The 21,012-nt window shown below is 36.7% G+C and overlaps 1 long non-coding RNA gene across 1 annotated transcript in view; it reads right to left on the bottom strand.

Annotated features, from left to right (window-relative positions):
* Positions 1 to 3,084: 3,084 nt before the first annotated feature.
* Positions 3,085 to 21,012, bottom strand: part of LOC148214585 (uncharacterized) — a 36,958-nt gene continuing 19,030 nt past the window's right edge. Inside the window, exons 2-3 of the long non-coding RNA XR_015797774.1 lie at positions 3,338 to 3,402; positions 3,085 to 3,214 (exon numbers count right to left, since the gene is read on the bottom strand). This is a non-coding gene — a long non-coding RNA (uncharacterized LOC148214585). The remainder of the gene's footprint in view (positions 3,215 to 3,337; positions 3,403 to 21,012) is intronic.

Genomic DNA, 21,012 nt, shown 5'->3' with positions numbered 1-21,012 from the left:
GATTGCTTTAACCAAGCCAGATTTTGGCCACAATGCTAATAATGTTACTGCTCATATTTGGATGCTGCAAGCAATGGCAATACTGACATGTTGATCAAAATAAACTTTGCACAATCATACAAACAGCACATATAGGATATGTTTACACAGAACACCTTGGAAGATTTTTTTTATCATGATTTGCTAAATAAACCAAAATGGCATATTCTTAATCACATATATACAAGCCATAATGAGTGAATTCACATTATCACAGTAGGCCAGAATAAACCACAATGACTTATGTAAAACCAGTTTTTCATTAGCATTCTATTTCTAATTGGCAATCAAATTCTCTAGCATATCTTCAAGTCAGCAACTTTTCCCCAAATACTGGAATTCAGTGCTTCTGAAACTGAAGGTTCAATATCTGAATGCCAATGAAATATAGTGTAAAGGTAAGAGGGTTGTACTGACTCCAGAGAGACCTGGATTCAAGTCATTATTCAGCAGTCCTTTTGTATGTTATTATGCTTATAATTCCTTCTCAGTCTAGTTTACCTTACAAAGTCATTTTGAGGAGAGAACTGAGAAACAACGTGGATTCAGTCTTTTCCCCCAATGCTTACTACTCTCAGAATCTGCTGCCTGTAAAATCTTTGATATATAGCTGCTGTGCTCTGTCCCATACTTAAGAACTATAAACATTTAGTTGAAACTATTTACATGTTTTTCATTCCTCACTTGCAGACTATGTATGTATATAAAAGTAACAAAACGAATCTAATTCTGCGGGCAGAATTAATTTGAGTACATAGATGCAATTTCAGTAATAGAAAATTTTCAAAAAATTGATGGATAATTTGACTATATGCTAGATTCTATACCATGACATAAATCTCTCTCTCACACACACCCACATGCACACACATGCACACACACACTTACACACTTTTTTCATAACACTAGGTTAAAAATAAAAACTGAGATACTCTTAGGTTCCTTATTTAAAAAACAGACTAATTCTCAAGTTTGAAAAAGTGAGTGAAATGTAACATCATGAAATTGCAGCTAAATTATGTGATACTTATGTGAACTTTTAACACCACCTATATAAATTGATAAACAAACTTAAAATTAGGACAAAGGTTTTTGTTCCTAAGAAATACAGACATAAGATAGTTGTTAGAACGCTATTCGTTCAGGTTTCTTTTTAATAATTCAAAGAAGCATACGGTCCAAAATCTAGGTTTCTAAAACTGCCAGTCCATTTTGTAGCTATACTAAATAGCACATACTGTGACACCTGCTTTCTCTCTCACACCTCCACACACAATTCACTAAATGGAATAATATGGCTGTAAACATGCAAAATTTGGGATTATACTTATTCTTTGTTATTCTCAATGTAAGCACGTGCAGCTCAATGTGTTTAGCAAGATTACTTTGACAAATCTCAGTTGTAGAACATTATTTATTTATTTATTTTCAAATTTATATGTGCTGCCCACCTCACTGCAAAAGTGACTCTTGTCAATTCTAAATTCAAAAAAGATGAAGCAATAATTAAATTTATTTTGCTATTGTTCTTAAACTATTTTTTTGGTTACTTCTAGATACTACATGTTTGCCTAACAGATATTTCTTTAAAATGGTTACTTCATCAAGGGTACAATACTAGAATTATAAAAATGTATATATATTAAAGGAATACAAAGTTAGTCACTACTGTCAAACAGGCATACTTTCATTCTAACATATTTTTTTTAAAAAATAATCATTTTAGCAATTGTCATAAATTTCCTTTCCTTAAATAAAAATATAATTGTTAAAATTATAATGCAAAATTCCACAAACATATATGCAACATATCCTGTTTATGGTTTCCTTGCCACTTTTTCTTCTAACCACCAGTCTGATTGTATATTTGTATACATTTCTACAAACACATTTTATCTCAATTTTCCCTAATGTATACTTTTTGAATAAACACATTGCCTACCATAACAGAAAAGAAAAAGAAAAAAATTGAAAACTGAATGATAATTGAATTCTGGTATGTATATCAGTTTCGGAAACACAAATTAAATTGATTTGTTTTAAATATAAAACATTAAAATCCCTGTATTAAAAAGTGAAATATATTTCTCCCTCATTTTGGGTAAGCTAGTCAGTGAAACTTAAGCCTATTTTACATTACAATATTGTTTAACTATAAATATATTATTGGGTTGTAAGTTGATAAAAAGTTTCAGCAACATACTACATTTACTGTATTTCATTTTAATGTATTAGAGATTACTTATTCTTTCTTATATTCATATATTCATCTCATTTTCTTACATTCATATATTCATCTTATTCATAAATACTGAATAATTACTTTTTTTAAAAAAAGCCTTTTTCATATTCTGGTAGTCTTTGGCTAAAGTCATATAACTTCATTACTAACTGCACCTTTTTTTCAGAATTCCTTTGGCAAAAGTTTAGTGATGCATTAAAGATAATGTTATTATTCCCTAAAATTTGAAGAGGGGGGGTTAAATTTACAAAATTTGAGTTTGAATTCCTATGGGTATTTCAGCAGGTGGCAATGCCAGGTATATGCCACCCCAGGTATTGCTAAGTATATACCTATGAGTGTCTGTGAAAGAAAGGTAATCCATGCAGCTAAGTTTTGTGTGCATGTAATCTACTACTGTATAGTAGTCTCTCTATCATGTGTATATACTGAAAAAAACAACAAAATCATTTCAGTCTAACTCATTAAAAGGACACATTGAAACTAATATAACACATGCAAACTAAAACAGAAAGGTTGGGTACTAATATTTCAAAGAAATAAACATAATGAAGAATACAAAAATACCTACGGTAGATTAGTAAAGTTTTGTTCTTTACTCACAAGGTTTTGTTCTTATTTACTTCAAGACAGGTCACAAAAAAATGGTACAGATGAAAATCAGCATGAGATTTATTTATTTTTAATCCAGGTAGAAGTCAAACAATGCTGACATTTAAATCTCTCATCATTTGACTCTTTGGTATTATGACACAAATATTGATCTTGCACATCAGCAGGAGGTTAAACAAAAACAGACTGACCTGATTGTGCTGTGGAACTCATTGTTACCGAAGTGGAGATGAACAGTGGACACAGAGGTATCAAATATTAACAACCGTAGTTCTATTTTTCATGGGCTCACCAACTTGATGTGAATTTGTGGCATTCAATCTATTAATGAAGAAAAATATTTTAAATATATTACACAATATGTAAAGAGAGATACATAGGGTAAGATCTGGTTCTCAGATTGACAGAAAATCCATTTAGTATTGTTAAAATTTCCATACTTACTGGAATTATTGTATTCTTCCTTTAACCTCCTTCATAACATTAATGGGAACTCAAAGAGACTTGATCTGAGGAAAAACAATTTTCAATACAAGCTATTATCAGATGTCTGACATTAAACCCAGGGAGAATCTACTTTCAGGTGAGAAACCTATATATAGGCTAATTGAGTTGGGAAAGTTCTGCTATTTTTTCTTGTGCTTTCTATGTAAAGGCAAGGATATTTTCTCTTTTTCAAAGATGGTGCATGTTGCACCTATTAATTGTTTTGGAAATGCTTACTAGACTCTAATAGATCTGTGAACCAGCTCTTACACGTAAACATGAGATCTATTTTATGGATTAAGTCAAAATATCAAACTGCTTAAAAATATATATGAGATACAATGAACAATAAAACTGGACAAGATTTCATAGTGCACATGATAATATACAAGAAATATAAGAAAACTAAGACTGTCATTTTGAAAACTTTTATTCTAATATATTTCTAATACTGGAGTAAAATTTGCTGAGTATAGTTCTCATAAATCCATGCATTCAACCAATATTTTGCTTCTAAAACACTCATTCAACTTCGTCATCCTTAAGGTGATTAACATATGGATTTAATGTCTTATTTTGACACCTTGCATTTTTCCCTACTGCCTATTTTTAATATAATTTTCACATAATATTTTGACCATTTCATCATCAGAGGGTAGTACAATATTTTACATAATTAAATTTATAGTCAATGTCAAAAATGGAACAAGAGAAATGAAGTAGGTGGCAAAGACCTTAGGATCAGAAGTCTCGGAACACAACAGCTTCTTCTTTTTAAAACAATGCAGGTAGTCCTCCCTTAACAATCACAGTTGGGACCAGCAACTCTGTCACTAAGCGACACAGTCAAGCAAAACATCATGTGACTGCACTATACTTACATCAGTTCCACTGCAGTCGATAAGCAAATCACCACTGGTCATTAAGTGAGACATGATTTGTGATTTTACTGCTGGCTTCTCCATTGACTTTGCTTGTCAGAAACTGGCTGTGAAACTTGGAAATGGCGATCACATGACCGTGGGATGCTGCAACAGTCGTAAATTCATGCCAGTTGCCAAGCACCCAAATTCCAATCACATGACCACTGAGACAGTTGTAAGTTCAAAGACCAGTTGTAAAATTACTTTTCCAGAGCCATCATAATTAAAGTATCACTAAACAGGGCAGTTGTTAACTGAGGACGACCTGTATATGCCTTTTAGAATAACAGACCACAATTGCCAAATATATCATTTATCACACAGAAGTTCCCTGTGGCTTCTAATTACTTCTCTACATAGGTCAACTGATTAATAAAGAACCTAAGGGGAAGGAAAAGGGGGGGGGATGGGACACAGGAACTTCCTAGCAGAAGAGAAGTTCCAACATTCCTCACTTGCACACCATTCTTGCAGCTAAAACTGAGCCACACGTACACCTTGTTTTCTGCATGTTTCACATAATTCCATGTTTACAAAGGTAACATCTTTTTTCAGTCTGGAAATAAGCAAATTGAGGGAGATCTCATCATGTTTAACTCTGGGATCATCCATTGACAACAGATTCTCTACAAAGAAATGTGATCTCGACAGAAACAGATTCACTTACAACACTGCTTCTGCACTAGTACTCAATGTTAGAATCAAAATTAGCAGCCTGAGGGACTCCAACCCCTTCTAACTGCCTGAGGCTTAAAAAAAAAACAAGCAAACCAAAATGCAGAGTGGGACAGGAAAGTTCTTATCAGTAGCCACCATAAGCCCTGCCTCCATACAGAAAATAAAACTGAAATTTTCACTTTTTAGAAAATGTTGAATTGAAATATATTTTCATTTTTACTTGATAATTTTATAAAATATAATTAAGACAACAAAGCATTAGATCCAGTCTCTGACATACTTAAGGAGCAGGCCCATTAAAATAAATTGTATATAATGTAGTTCTGACTATCTTACATTGTAGTGATTTTAACAGATGTAAGTGTAGATCCAATCTAATACGTTTCATTACATAGGAGACTTTTTCATGGCATGTAATCAAAATACATCATTGAGTTTATTCCATGCAAGTCTTAATGTAAAATAGAAACAAGGAGATCCATATACATAATCCATATGTCTTTTTGTATACAAGCATTCTTCCAGGCATACATTCACATATGTAAGAATATGGTAGTCATTTATACCAAACTGATATAAAATTTTCATATATTTACAAAAATACGTAGCTGTATATTTATCACTAATTTAGGAATTTAAGTAAAAAATAAATAAATAAAACACCAGAGCAGGGAAAAATATATGCATACCATGTAACCTTTATTCTAATTGTCGTCCACTTGCTAACTGTTGATAAGCAATGTTATGTCCACAGCACTGTTTTATGCTTTTAAGTGAGAAAGAATATTGGGGGGAAAAATGTAATGAGGCTTAGAACTTTCCCTGCCTGTCCATCTGTCTGGGTAATTCCATCAGCAGGATTATTCTCCAAAAACTAAATAGAACAGGAACAAATGAGGTGTTTGGGTAGGGCGGGGGGGTGGGGCAACAAAAGAAAGATCAACTTCAAAAATAGGCTATATGTGTTCGGATTATGGGGAAAAACATTCTTTCAATTTACCCCTATGGCAGTGGATTGGAATGATGTTGACTAAGGCTCTTTCTTTCTCATCCTTCCTGATGGTCATATGCTATGAAGCATATGCAGCCTGCCCTGTGCTTCACAGTATACACACACATAGAAATCTACACATATATAGTATAATATAAAGAAAACGCAAAAACAAACATAGAGATGTAATATGTCATTTCATTACACAGAATATAGGCACCTCCTTTGGATGGAAAGAATTGAAGAAGCCATGCTTCTGTGTGCCATTCTTCCCATGTATGACAGTCATTTAAATAAATGATATCTTCCAATAGAGAACTAACTATTGTAAACACCTGGGGCTATCCTTGAAGATGATCTGGAGGACACAGCCAGTGAAGAAAACAGCCATATGATTTTTAAGTGGAAAAGTAAATGACACCACATAATACTGATCATCAAAGCACTGCACTTGGTTGTTTACAAGCTATCAGTCTCAATTTAAGATGCTTTCATTCTCTATAAATCTCTAAATAGCTTTAGGTCCAAGGATTTAAAACTTTAACTGCCCCAATAGCTCCTGATGAGCTACGGAGCATCTACTCATGGCATATTCTGTGATGGCCAGAAGTAACACCTTCTTGGTGATAGTGACCCAATTGTAGAAACTTTTCCGGAGGAAACTACAGCTAATTCCCACATTGTTGTGTTTTAACATGTTTGTTTATTCAAGCATCTGCAGAATAACAATTTCTCCAGTTCTTTTTAATTACTTTTTTAATGAACTTTGTTTTAAAGTTTTCTTACAATTTTTAATTTTAGAATAAATAGTGTTCACTGTTGATAGTTTTACTGTTCTTTTTCTACTCTGTGTTCCACTGAAGAAGGGAGAGCAATATAAATAGAACAGCATAGAAAAGATAGAAAAAAAGAATGTTTTAGGCAGTGAAATAGACTTATCTAATTCAAGATAAGATACAGGCAAAGTGATCCTTAGCATCTGCCGGGATCGCTACTCTGTTTCATATTAATGAAAATATGATACACTGCAAAACAAAACATAAAGTGAAGCACCACTTTTATATGCAAGAAAATCTAGCCCCCTCTTTAGCAACAATAGGCACTCTTACAATGTAAAAATTGTGGGTGGCTGTAAGCCACTGCTTTGTTTAGAAATTAAAAATAACAAAAATAAAGGTTGGTAGGATGAGAGCAGTATGAGGTTTTGAAGAGGTACTTGAATTTGTAAAAGAGAAACACCCTTTCAAAGGGGCATCCAGATCAAAGGATTGTTTTTTTTCTGATGCACCAATTTGGAGCAGCCATGCCACTTCAGTCCACATGCTATGCATTTCTGCACATGTGAATAGATGTTCGTCTATTCCATATCAATGAAGCAGTTATCCAAATTAAATCTTTCTTACAATTTTTATTGTTTTAGGATAAATAGTGTTCATTGTTGATAGTTTTTATTGTTCTTTTTCTACTCTGCTCTGTGTCCCATTAAACAAGGGAGAGCAATATAAAGAGAACAGCATAGAAAAGAAAGAAAAGAGAGTGTTTGATACTTTGATTTTCCAAGGCAAGGCACTGTCACAAATCCAATCAAATTAAGGCAACATCTTGAGAAATGGCATTGTTTCACATAGGCCTAGTAGGAAGCATTCAAAGGGTCAAAGGGTTATGGAACAGAACAACTTCACCACTTTGCCTTATAATAATGAATGTTTTATGATTTGCTGTGCCTATTATCTTAGCCATTTTGTAAAGTGAGCAACATGCTCACAAATTTCCAAATATGCACATCACCTTACTCTTGGAATTATGACTTCCCTCAAAATAACGTGCTTCTGTAGTTTGATGCTTAGCTGAACAACATTTGCATACATCTGCGAAAGCATCTGCAAGGGGATCTATTGCTTAGAGATATTTGGCAGGGATCGGTTCCTTTTCTAGTGGTCTACTGGGCAGAAAAAAGAACTATCAAATAAATAGAGAGCAGAAAGAGATAAGGGAACTTCAAGAAAAGAGCATGAAAAATGTAGGTTAAATAAGAAAGAAAAAGGCTTCTGTACCCCTCCACCACACTTCAGGTTCCATTGTGATCATTCATAGAAAAAAATGTTCTGCATCCTTTCTTGTTATCAACCTGAAAACTGTAGAAGAGTATGGAGCTGACTCAGAAAAAGGAATTCAACAACCATTATGTAAACAACAGTTTAGGCCAGATAGACATGAGGTCAGGAAAAAACTCAAGATTGCCCTCCCCTTGATTAGTATAGGAGGGGAGAGAGAGAAAATCTCTCTCAGGTTGTTAACTGTAGTTACATCTCATGGAGTCTTTTAAGGGGTTTTCAAACTTTTTCAGGCTGTGATAGCTGTTCATTAAAAAAAAAAAAAATCCCAGAACCCCTGATCACGAGGCAAAGCTCTAGTCATTGAAAACTGGCTGTGTCCAAGTGATTCTTTTTTTTTTTTTATGCTTAGTCTCTCATGGAGCCCCATCAAGTTCTCTTAAAACTCTGTGTTAAGCCACATACCATAGAAAGTGCTGCTGCAGGCAGAAGGTGCTTTTATAAACAACAGAGAAAATGTTTTACTTCCTGATTGCTTTATAGGGAGCTGAAGGTTATTTGAAAGCAGTATGGCATCTTGTGCCATACACATATCCTTAAAAAAACCTGAACGTTGAATTTGGGATTAAGGATGACAGGGAAACAATAAAAAAGCCTAGGTTCACCTTGGAGTTGGGCAGCATCTAAATCTAAATCTAAATCTAAATCTAAATCTAAATCTAAATCTAAATCTAAATCTAAATCTAAATCTAAATCTAAATCTAAATCTAAATCTAAATCTAAATCTAAATCTAAATCTAAATCTAAATCTAAATCTAAATCTAAATCTAAATCTAAATCTAAATCTATCAATAAATAAATGTTCATCCAACAGGAAGCAAACACATCTTGGTGGAGAGCGGAGACAATGACCCTGGCAAGGACTGAAGAACTGGTGAGTAGACCAGTCCTTCAGAACCATTCTGGACGAGGGGATGGGAAATCACTCACATGTGCTCCAGATGGCTGCTCCTTTTGAGGAGACTGCAGGACAACAGTCCCCCATGAGTTTGAGTGCCAGGAGACAAAGGGATCAATCATCAAGCTCACAGCCACAGTCCTTTTAAAGGACACTAAGTTCACTAACTTCGCTTCTAATCACTTTCGGAAATTGCCTATTTAGCTATCTTAAGAAAGACAAGTTTGAAAAGCCACCGGTGAGTCTATCTTCATCTCTGAACAAAAGAAAAATCAACTATAAGTTTAAGAACTTAATTTGAAATGAATGGCAAAAAGCTAAATAAGATTTTGAATCAAGCAAGTTATAAATGAATAAATTTGGAATATTGCAACTTTTACTATAAGATTTTGGAACTAACTATATAAAATAAACAGCTTTTTGTGAGAACCAGAATTATTTTGTCTGCTGTAAGTCATAACAGAGATTAGAGACCTTATTATTTAAATTGGACACTAGAGGGAATAAAGATTCCAGCCCCCCCCCCAAAAAAATTGGGATTTACAAAATGACACAAAATACTATAACATTTGAAATATTAAAGGATATCTTCAAAGAATATAGCCATAAATTAGTAGCCACAATATCAACAATTTCAGTAAGGATGATATTGTTAATAACATCAGGAAGAATAACAATCTATGTTTGACAATGATGATGATGATGATGTCATGTCAGATTCAATCATGTCAGATTCTCAGCAATTCTATGGACCAGCCCTCTCCAGATTTTCCGATCTTGTATGGCTTCTTTTACTTGTTTTACGCTCTGTCTGGTGTCAGCTTTGATGGTGTTCTGTTTCAAGGTAGCAGACACATAACAGTTGCTGAGAGGCAGAAACACATAACAGCAGACAAGTTGTAAATCATAAACTGAGCAAAGCAAAGTACAGTGGTACCTCGGGATACGAACGTCTCTACTAACGAACATTTCGGGTTACGACCAGCTTCGGCAGGAAAATTTTACCTCGGGTTATGAACTTGCCTCTACTTACGAACCGGATCCGCGGCCATTTTCCCTGCTGTCACGCAGTCGCGGCTTCCTGTGGGCGAGGTCGCGGTAGCAAGGAGATGTTCGGTGAGGCTCGTGGTGTGTTTTGCAGTGTTTCGTGAAGGTTTTTGGTGTGCGTGTTAGCATGGCTCCAAAGAAAATGCAGAGCAGGCTTGGCGGGAGTCAGGCTCTGAAGAGGAAATTGCCTCGGGTTGCGACCAAATTCGGGCGGAGGGCGGAACGGATTAACCGGATTTACATTGAACCCTATGGGGAAATTCGCCTCGGGTTGCGACCAAATTCGGAGGGTGGAACGGATTAACCAGATTTACATTGAACCCCATGGGAAACTCTACCTCGACTTGAGACCAACTCGAGTTGCAACCAGAGTCACGGAACGGATTAAGTTCATATCCCGAGGTACCACTGTACCATTTGCAGTCCAAGTAGCGAAAGAGTAGTCTAATTAAATTGCCAAATTGGGTAGTCAGCCAGTCCAGAAGTCAGGAATTCAAGAACAGGGTACACAGAAACACAAGACATCAGCTAGATTTCCAAACAGTTGTTTCCAACAGAGAATGAAGCATACTCTGCATAAATCTCTCTGCTGGCAGCTGGCTGCAATTATTCAGGCCTCACCCTTTGCCTTGCAAGAAGTCTCATTCATTGACCCTGCTCTGCTCGCCTCTGTGTGCCTCTGAATCTGGGGCATGGGGGTCATCCAGCTGATCAGGAGATGCCTTGGCTGATCAGCCTCAGATGATTCCTGAGCCTGATATTCCACAGGCTCAGCTGGAGCAACACTGTCAGAGTCAGACTCTGAATTGTGGCTCATGACAGATGGTGTCTACCGTGTTTTCTGGCAGCCTTGTTTCCTTTTACTGCTGACCATTCCAAGCATAACTGCCTTTTCCAGTGAGTTTGATCTCATGACATGGCCAAAATAAGTAAAGTGGAATTTTGTGATTTTGCCCTCCAGCAGTATGTTTGGTTTTATATGCTCCAGTACTTGCTTGTTTGTCACTTTTTCTGACCAAGGAATGCGCAGGAGCCTTCTCCAATACCACAGTTTGAACGATTTTCTTCTTGTCTAGTTTTTTCATGATCCAACTTTCGCAACCATAGGTAGCTATGGGAAACATGATAGTGTGGCCTAATCTGCATGTACTTGCCAGGCTGATGTCCTTGCTTTTCCATACTTGTTTCATACTCATCATTGCTGTACGACCCAGTGCGATATGACACTTCATTTCTGGACTGCATTCACTGCTTTGATCATCTGCAATCCTAGGAAAGTGAATTCTTGCACACATTCAATCTCTTCACTATCAATTGCTATTTTGACATTTCCACTTCTCACAGTGGTCATGAGCTTGGTCTTTCTGATGTTCAAGAAGAGGCCAAATTTCTCACTTTCTTCTTTAATCCTTTTGATCAGATGTTTCAGGCCTTCTTTGTTTTTCTGAGATGAGAGTTGTGTTATCAGTATATTAAAGACTATTGATGTTCCTTCCTCCAATCTTTACTCCAATTTTTGATTCTTCAATTTCCAGCTTCCTCATGATCACTTCTGCATACAGGATGAATAAGAAAGGTGAAAGAATGCAATGTTGCCATACTCCTTTCTCTATCTAGAACCAATCAGTGTCTCCATATGGTTCACATAGTAGCTTCCTGATTTGTGTACAGCAACTGTACCAACTTGACCATATGTGTTAGCACCCCTAGCTCTTCTAGGGCTCTCCACAGCTTCTCATGATTGACACAATTGAAGGCTTTCTTGTAGTCAATAAAGCCAATATAGAAGTTCTTTTGATATTCTTGAGATCCTTCCATGATTCAGTGTAGATTTGCAATATGGTCATGAGTGCCACAACCCCATCTGAAGCCTGCTTGAACATCTGGTAATTCTCTTTCAATGGTCGGCACCAGACATTGTTGTATGATCTTAAGGAGAATCTTGCTAGTGTGAAAGATGAGTGCAATTGTGCAGTAATTGAAACAATCCTTGGAGTTGCCCCTTTATGGCAATGAGATTATCATTTCCAATCCTGTAGCCATGTGTCCATTTCCTAAATTTTCTGGCACAAGGCTGTGATGGTTGTGGGTGGTACAGGCCTCAGCAGTTCTGCAGGGATGGTGTCAACACCTGGGGCCTTGTTGTCTGGCAGTTGGCTCGTTGCCCACATGACTTCTTTCTGAAGGAAAAGGATGGCTGGTTCTATTTCTGCTACCCTTTCCTCACATCCTGAGAAGTCTGGCCTCTTTGTTGCTGGCATACAGCTCTTCTGTATATTCTCGCCATCTTTCTTAACATCTGGTTGGTCAGACAATTCTTTCTCTTGCTTGTTTTTGATGATGCTTTTATGAGCAGTAAATGGTGTTCGGATCCTTTTGACTTGCGCAAATGCATTCCTGGCATGGCCCTTCATGCAGTCCTCTTCTAGCTGCTTACAATGCTAGTCCCAGTAAACTTCATTGTCTTTCCTTGCTGCTCTTTGGAAATCCGCATTCAATCTCCTTGCTTCTTCCCATTTGCCTGCCACTTTGGCTGCTTTTCTTCACTCGGCTATCCTGATGGTTTCATCTGAGAGCCAATGAGCTTTTTCTCTGGCTTCTTGTATGGTATATATTCAACTGCTGCTTCAATAATGGTTGATTGAATTTCTTGTCACAAGTCGTCAGGCATCTTCTCTGCAGTATCCAGCAGTTCAAATGTATTTCTCACCCCGATTACATACGTGGAAGGGATTTTGATGATGTCAAGCTTCTTTGGTGGTGCTCTCTTTTTGATGTTGCATAATTTGGCTCTGATCTTAACCACCAATAATTCATGATCTGAACAGCAATCAGCACCTGGATATACCTTGACAGCAAGGACTGAACTGGACCCCATCGATGGCTGCATAGGACATAGTCAATCTGATTTCGGTGCAGTTTATTTGGTGAAGTCTGTCAGGTTCAGCCCAAGAAGAACAACGAGGCAATCCAGTACAGTACAGTTTCTTTATTAGCTTGCACCTAATAGACAGAATCTCACCAGACTAAACCTATGCTAAAGGTCCCTAGGGAGGGACTAGCCTCTTCCTCTTTCTATTCCCACACTCTTGCTGCGGACTGAGGAGGCGCTTGCTCTGGAATGCTTCCCCTCCCTCCTGATAACCTTGATCCTCCATTCCAGTATCCTCCTTGCCCAAGCCTTCCATTACAGGTCCAAGTATATAAGTAAAACCTGTGCTGTTTGAACCAGGTATTCATGATTCAAAAACAATTTTCATAGCAAAATTGAACCAAACGATCGCCTGCATCATTCTTCTCCCCAAGTCCAAAGCTGCCAGTAATGGCTGGTTCTGCTTGGCTGCCAATTTTTGCGTTGAAATCACCCAGTATGTAAACAATGTCTTTTTTGGGCACGTGCTTCAGAGTTTTTTCAATGCTGACATAGAAACCCTCTATTTCAAGCTCTATTGCTTCAGTCATTGGGGTGTAGACTTGGACAACCGTGATTTTAACTGGCTTGGCACAGATCGGGATGGTCATAATGCGATAATTAACCATTGAGAACCTTTCCACTGTTTCGGCGAGTTTCTTGCTTATGATAAACGCCACTCCATTCGTGTTCCTGATGTCATATCCCGAGTAATAGATAGTGAATTCCTCAGACTGGAAATAGCCATTATCTATCCAGAATAGCTCACTGATGCCAAGGAGGTCAATTTTCAACCTGGTCAGCTCCCATTTGATGATATCCAATTTACTCTGGCTCGTTCCTTGGACATTCCACGTTGCTATCCAGTGTGTCTTCATGCAGCGCAGACTCTTGCTTTCATCAAAGGCTGCATCAGTAGCTGGGATTCCTGGTGATTTGCGCCAGGTGTGTCATTAATGCCTTGACTACTCACTGCAGGTCCTTGCTCTTCTCCAGTAGCTTGTTGGGTACCTTCTCACCTGGGGGTCCTACCACTGGGTACCATATCTGATTCGTTTGAGAGCCTTTCCATAACATTTTCTTGGCAAGGTTTTTAACAAAGTAGGTCACCAGGACTTACCTCAACCCTCCCCATTTATCCGGGCTTGGGACCGGCATGCAAGTGCATGGCTGGGTTGCTTCTATGTTTAAAGGATGTTAATGAAGGAATGACAGATGTGAAACAAATCTTGCTCGATGAAGTAATAGTAGAATCTGAAATACTGGATTAAAAAAAATGTGGATTACAAAATAGAAAATGTATTTAAAGTGGAAATACAATTGGTAGACCAAGAAAATGACTCTTTACTGGATATACTGGATTCTTTTTTTTATTTCACTGTTTCTTTTTTCTTCTATTTTTACTTTTTATTTCTTTGCACTTTTTAATCTTTCTTTTTACTTTCCTTTCTTTCTCTGAGTTTAGTTCATACAGTATTAGTTTTTATTGCTGTAATTAAGTTCTTTAGTTAAAAATTTACACACACACACACACACACACTGTTCCACTCTAACAGTTGTTGTTGTTGTCATTAATGAATCTGTACTTTATTTTTCCAATACAAAAAAATTAACTTGAAATATCCCTTGCCAGTCTGAATTCCATCTGTTTAAATGGAGTAAGTCCTCAGTGGAAGAAGACAGATGTTTTATGGAACTATAGAATATCTAAAATCACCAGTTGGGTTGTGGGCCCCTTAATCCACTACTCATGCCCAGTATTAAAATTCTCTTCCTGAGCTCCTGCCAACTCCAGAAGAAAGAGAGAAAGTTCATGAATTTAAACATAAACCCTTAATTCCAGGGCCTCTTGTATCCTAACTATATACATTTCAAGGCAGATCTCTCTTCTTCCTTGCAGAATAAACAGTATTAAATGAATAAAATTTAGTTTGATAAACGTACTATGTTATCTGATACAGTTTTATACATACACACAAACACTTACTCTTCCCCACAACCAGTGATATTTTAACACAATCAGCAACATTCTTCAGACTCTTCAGCATCTTACAAAATATCCTTGAAGGCCACAGTCATCTACCTTGTTAGGGAGTGAAAATAGAAATTGTTACATGTATGTTTACCTACAGGGAAGCAATCAAGAGTATAGTATACCTTACAGAGAGGCAGGTTAACCCTTTTTCTTCAATGACAGCTTGGGAGAAACTGCACTTCAAAACAAGCCATTTGGCTTGATATCCTGTTGTTTTTGAAATAAAATCAGCGTATAGTAAATGTAGTCTTTTAATTTAAAACTATTATGTTTTTGAACCAATTTAATGTTGTTTCTTTTTTTCCAGCCATATACAGTAAGTCATTTTTTGCTTGTGCTGCAGTGCACTTTGATTCCTTCTTGCTGCATTAGCAGCATGCTGCCTTTCCCATATGTTTATCAAGCATTTATCTTGCCATGCCCTGGTTTTGTCCATTCAGCCTGTTATTTGCAGATCAGCGGAAGAGTACAAATCAACAGAACTGATGTTGCTGACACTGCTCCTCTTCATTAGGTTTCAGTTAATATACTGTACGCAGTGCAAGTCACCAGAACTAGATTTTATGCTTTCGGTACAAATACACACCAGTGCTACACACACTAAGAAAATTCCCTTTCAGTTCCATCTTATCACTCAAGATCTTGCCAATTTTTTTTTTACTTTTACTATAAACAGGCAGTAGCAACTAAAATCTCATTCTCTTCAGTTCTTCTACTCAGCATGGGATATAATCAGGCCAAAGCGCTCATTAAACAGCATGCAGCAGACACAGAGCACCAATGGATCTAGCCAGGTCCCCAACCTTTATTGCCAGTGAATCCAACAGGTACTCTTACTCCCCTATGACATACTTAACTAAACTCAAAGTATATAATCACCGGAGGGCCTTTACTCTGGCATGATGTCATGTCCTCCCTTCAGCTGTCCTTTTTTTTTTTCTTAATAATATTTTTATTAAAGTTTTACATAGATAAAAGCTAATACAGAACTAAAAAAGATATGCAAACAAAAAAGAAAAAGAGAGAAAGAGAGAGGAGAGGAGAGGAGAGGAGAGGAGAGGAGAGGAGAGGAGAGGAGAGGAGAGGAGAGGAGAGGAGAGGAGAGGAGAGGAGAGGAGAGGAGAGGAGAGGAAAGGAAAGGAAAGGAAAGGAAAGGAAAGGAAAGGAAAGGAAAGGAAAGGAAAGGAAAGGAAAGGAAAGGAAAGGAAAGGAAAGGAAAGGAAAGGAAAGGAAAATAAAAAGTGACTCCCCCCTCCCTCCAAACAAGTATAAACATTTGCAGTAACTTAACACCTTCTCTACTATTACAGGAAAAAAAACCCTCTTCTTCCCATTTCTTATCCCTTAACAATAGCCAAATTATAAAAAAATTAATCAACCAATCTCACTCAGCAAAAGCATTAAGAGTACCAGTAATAAAAACGTATATATTTTAACCTTAGACAAATAAATCCATTATGCATTTTGACTTATAATTTTCTCTTATAAGTAAAACATAAAATATTTATCCTCATAGGCATAAAAATACCAATGATAGTAACATATATATCTTAGGATCTAGAAAGTTTATCCTCATATGAAAAAATGTCTAAATCCTCATAGTCCTGGTCAAAAAAAAAATATTCCAATAATAATAGCCCAAAATCACAACTTGTTAAACTGTATAATTTAACCCTGATCAAATAAATCCACTTTGAACTCCTTTTTCTTCTTTTTACAAGGCTTGATCTTCAGTTGCTTCTTCAAATAAAGTCCTATATGATGATCTCTTATCATTTTCTCCCTGTTTTCAGGAACAACTTCAAAAATTTAGTGCTTCCCTTCTGTGGATCCAAAATAAGATAACTCTCAGAGTCACTCTTCTGATTTATAATATGGATGTACCCTTTAATTGTTAAGACATCAACAAGCACAATTTGTAGATCCAATGCAGCTTCTTTCTCCATGTCACTCTTATAGTCAAACATTTTTAAGTCCCTTTTCAAATCCATAACATCTTATTTCTATATCTTCCATATCTCTTTCATAGTCTGGCAATTTTTTAAAGTCCACTTTAAGAACCTTATTCAAATCATCCTCAGGCTCTGTTTTATCCAATAGAACCTTTTCTTCTAATAACCTCTGTTAGGACTTATTTTCAAAAAAAAAACACGATACTTTCAAAGTGGAACCTCCCCTCAGCTGTCCTTGAAGGCTGATACAGGAAGGTCCCTTGCTCAGAAAGACAATGTGCCTGTGACTCTGGGCACACAGAAACAACACAGGGTGTGCTTCTCCAGTGCCTGTATTACTGAGACATTCATGCTAGCCTCATCTCACCATTATTGCATAAATACACACAGTACAATTCTACACCTGTCTGCTGCTTTCAGGCACCAGCCCTGCTACAATAAATAATGTTCCCAGGTTCTGTGCAGCAGCAATTAAAATTTGTCAGATGATGACCTGTGCCATAAACTAGTCTTAATGAGCATCTAGATTCATCATACTAGAGTGCTCTGTAATTAGATATAGTCTGCCATATGCTAACCTTTATGCTCCCCTACACCCATCTAATGCTTCTACCCCTCTTTTTATATTCTTTTTAGATATATATTTTGTTATATATCTTTTAGCTATTATTATTATTATTATTATTATTATTATTATTATTATTTAAACTCTGATGTATTTTCTATGCTTTTTAATTGGCTGCACCTCACTCTCCTTATGCTGGTCTTTGACCATAATAAAGATTTGATTGACTATAAAGACTACACCTTTTACCATATAACTTTTGATCAGAACTTTACTATCAATAGTACCATATCTGGCTACTGCGATTCTTATGCTATTGATGGTTAATGCTATTTAGACTGAATGGACTTTAGAGAACAAGCAAGGCCAGATTTGAATTAGCATATAATTAAATTAGCCATTTTCTAACTGTTTTTGCTGGTATATTCCAGTTTATCTGTATATTTCTTTTAGCCACTGCCTTGTTGGTGTATTTTTTTTAATGGAATAATGATTTTTTTCCCATTGTGTTTAGCCATCCCAAGTGCTTTGGTGAAGGCATGGAAAGAGGAGTTTTAAATAAATAAATTAAATAAGGCTATGGGCTACAATAAACGTCTATGCAATCAATGTCCAGTTTATTTATTTATTTATTTTCACTGCATGGCTATCGTTTTTACTTAACTGTAAGAAAATTGCTCATGAAGGCAAAACACCTGTTGTCCTATGCATAGTTCTAAAACAATACCTTCAGAATTAAAAATACACTGTTCTCAGATGAAAGGGAAAAGAAGTATCATGGCTACAGAGGTAAAGGCAGTTTAATTTCATGTGAATTCATGTTACTCAGCTATTTCCAGGTTATTTGTTACCTTACCAATAATTATCTACTGGTAAGACTTCAAGATTGTACTGGATTCTGTTGGTATACTACCCAGCCTGCTGCCCATGAGTATGTTTTGCCCGTACTGATAAACATAGTCTAAGAACTGATTCTGACTTCTGCCAAGCTATTTATGATAACAAACTTTAGTATTCTCATAAAGCTTCTCTATCAGGATTCTGTAGTTTTGGGGAAAGTCCCCCCAAAATTCCCCCCCCCCCATTCCCAAATTACTATTGGTATCACACTGGGCAGGGGACTTTGTTTTCACATTCAGGATGAAAGCAAACTGTAGGAACCGAATTTGACAAAATCAATTGTTATGGACTTCATAATAAGGTTTAGATTTGCTGAAACAACTGTAGAGGTGAGAGGTTCTATTAAAATGATTCGAATACCTTTGAAATGGATGGATTTAATATTTTGAGGAACATTACAGCTGATTAAGCTAGCAACCCTGTTGAATGTGATTTTTGCAATGAAGAAATTACTTGGCAGTTGACACAATTATCACTCCTAAGTGTCTACTATTTCTCAGAGCTTGGAACCTTGGTTTTCTAAAGAATTTAAGGCACTGAAGCATCAAGACAGCTAAAGAAGGAGTTGGCATACCAGACTGCCAAAATATGCTTTCCACTCTTCAAAATAACTGAATTTACACAAGATGACAACAATCTCATATAAGGATGTCACAATTTTGCAAATGATCAGACAGAACATTTTGGAACAAATATCAATTAACATGGCTTTGAATGATTACTTCAATGATAGCGTTAGTACAGCAATTTGCCATGCTTGTATTATCAAGTGTCATCCAGTAATGTCATTTCAAGTAGTAACTGGTAAAGAAGTTATTACATTCTAATCTCAGAAAAGGCTATAGTTTTATCTATATCCTACTAAAACTCTCAGTGTTTCTCTGTTTGTAACCTTCAATAGGGTGAAACCGTGCATCATAGGGCAACAATTTTTGAATCAACATACTTCAGATGGGCTAACTTAAAGAATGCATCCAAAATCCAGGACCCATTACTCCTATGGGATTGAAATTTGGCAAAGTTTCCCCACCTCCCTCTGGTCCCTGCACCCAATCAGCTGGCAACAAGGCCCAAAGGGTGAGCAGCGATTGGCTGCTTTGGAACCAAGGCTGAAATTGAAATCTCTTAATGGCGTGGGTGATGAGGGAAGGATGAGAGAGTGACTCAGATGCCTGCTGGAAAGCTAGGGCTGTCTGGGGGGCACCAGCAGTTAATGGGTGAGCCCTCTTCCTCCCTGATGGGCCCTTGAGGACACTCCAGGATGGGGAGCAGGGATGCAGTTTTCCTTGCAGTCCACAGCTCCCTTTGTTCCCTCCCCCACCCAGCAAAGTAGCAGGCAGTTCCACGGGTAGGCAAAGGAGAAGGAGGAGTGATTTCTGACACTCCCTGCCAGCTTCCCACAAGCACAGCCAATGGAGAAGCCAGCAGGAAGTGGGAGGTGGCTCCCGCTCCCACTGCTTTTTTTGCCCACCCATGGTCATTCTGTTTCTCTGTTTAAGAAAGGAAATACCTCTGAAAGGATGACCCAATGAATCACGAGTTTTCTAGTATGATCTAAAGAGAAATCAGAACACACCTCTATATATATAATGGCAGTGTTTAATTAAATTCCCCATTATAATCTCTAGAATATTTACCATCAATATTGTACTACTGTATCTAACTAGGATGATTCAAACAGTAGTACAGTGCAAGTAAATTATGGTGACCATGCACAACTATCTACCTATATCTCCATTCAGAAATATGTACAAGTAAGTATATACTTCTGTTCAATATATATGGGAATGGAACTGTGCAACATAATATGGGAATTATGTAAACACAAAGTGGGAATTCCACTCCCAGTAAACTGGCAGTCAGATCATTATTATGTTATTGTATGCTGATGGTGCTGCAATTTTATCTATCACTCTACCATATTAGATATGTTATATAATATACCATATTATATTGCAAGGAGGTCAAACTAAATATAAATCACAGTAAGTCAAAAACATTTTTCCAAATGTCCTAAATTACATCAAGATGTGGTTGACAGATGCGACATTGAACAAATCTGACATTTTAGATGCTTCAACATTATCTTCCAGACATCAGGTGACTGGGGAAAAGCAACAGTGGGTAACACTCATAGGATTTGAAAGCTATCATAAGCTTCTCTGCAACTAGAGATGGTAACTATTAAGATGGTAAGGTTAAAACTATTATCAGATGCTATATGATTCCTATATATGTATATAGGAATATATGTATATATAGGAATGACAGAAGATCTGAAACTGTTCAGTCGGTATTCCTTACACCAATCTTCCTTCTTCCTTGATGCAAAGCTTGTGCATTGCTGCAAACAGAATTTGAAATGACTTTATCGAAGGCAAAAGCTAGGATTTGTAATTGGAATTTTTGGTTGAAACTAGCACTTACTGCTCAATCATGAATCACTCACATTTCCAGGATAGGCGTAATGAGAGAGATTCACATCCTGGTCACTTGGACATCCCTCACTATAACAGTTAAAAAACCAGCTTTGCCAGTTTACATTAAGACCATCAGTAAAAGACTGAAAAATGTCTATCTTAATTACCTGACAGATAAAGTGAGTTCTAAAGAAAAAGC

This window comes from Python bivittatus, unplaced genomic scaffold (genome assembly GCF_059951505.1).
Source record: "Python bivittatus isolate LINGU-HERP-01145 unplaced genomic scaffold, Pbiv_v1 ctg000610_np1212, whole genome shotgun sequence".
Classification (NCBI taxonomy): domain Eukaryota; kingdom Metazoa; phylum Chordata; class Lepidosauria; order Squamata; family Pythonidae; genus Python; species Python bivittatus.
This window is presented reverse-complemented; position numbering and strand designations above follow the sequence as displayed.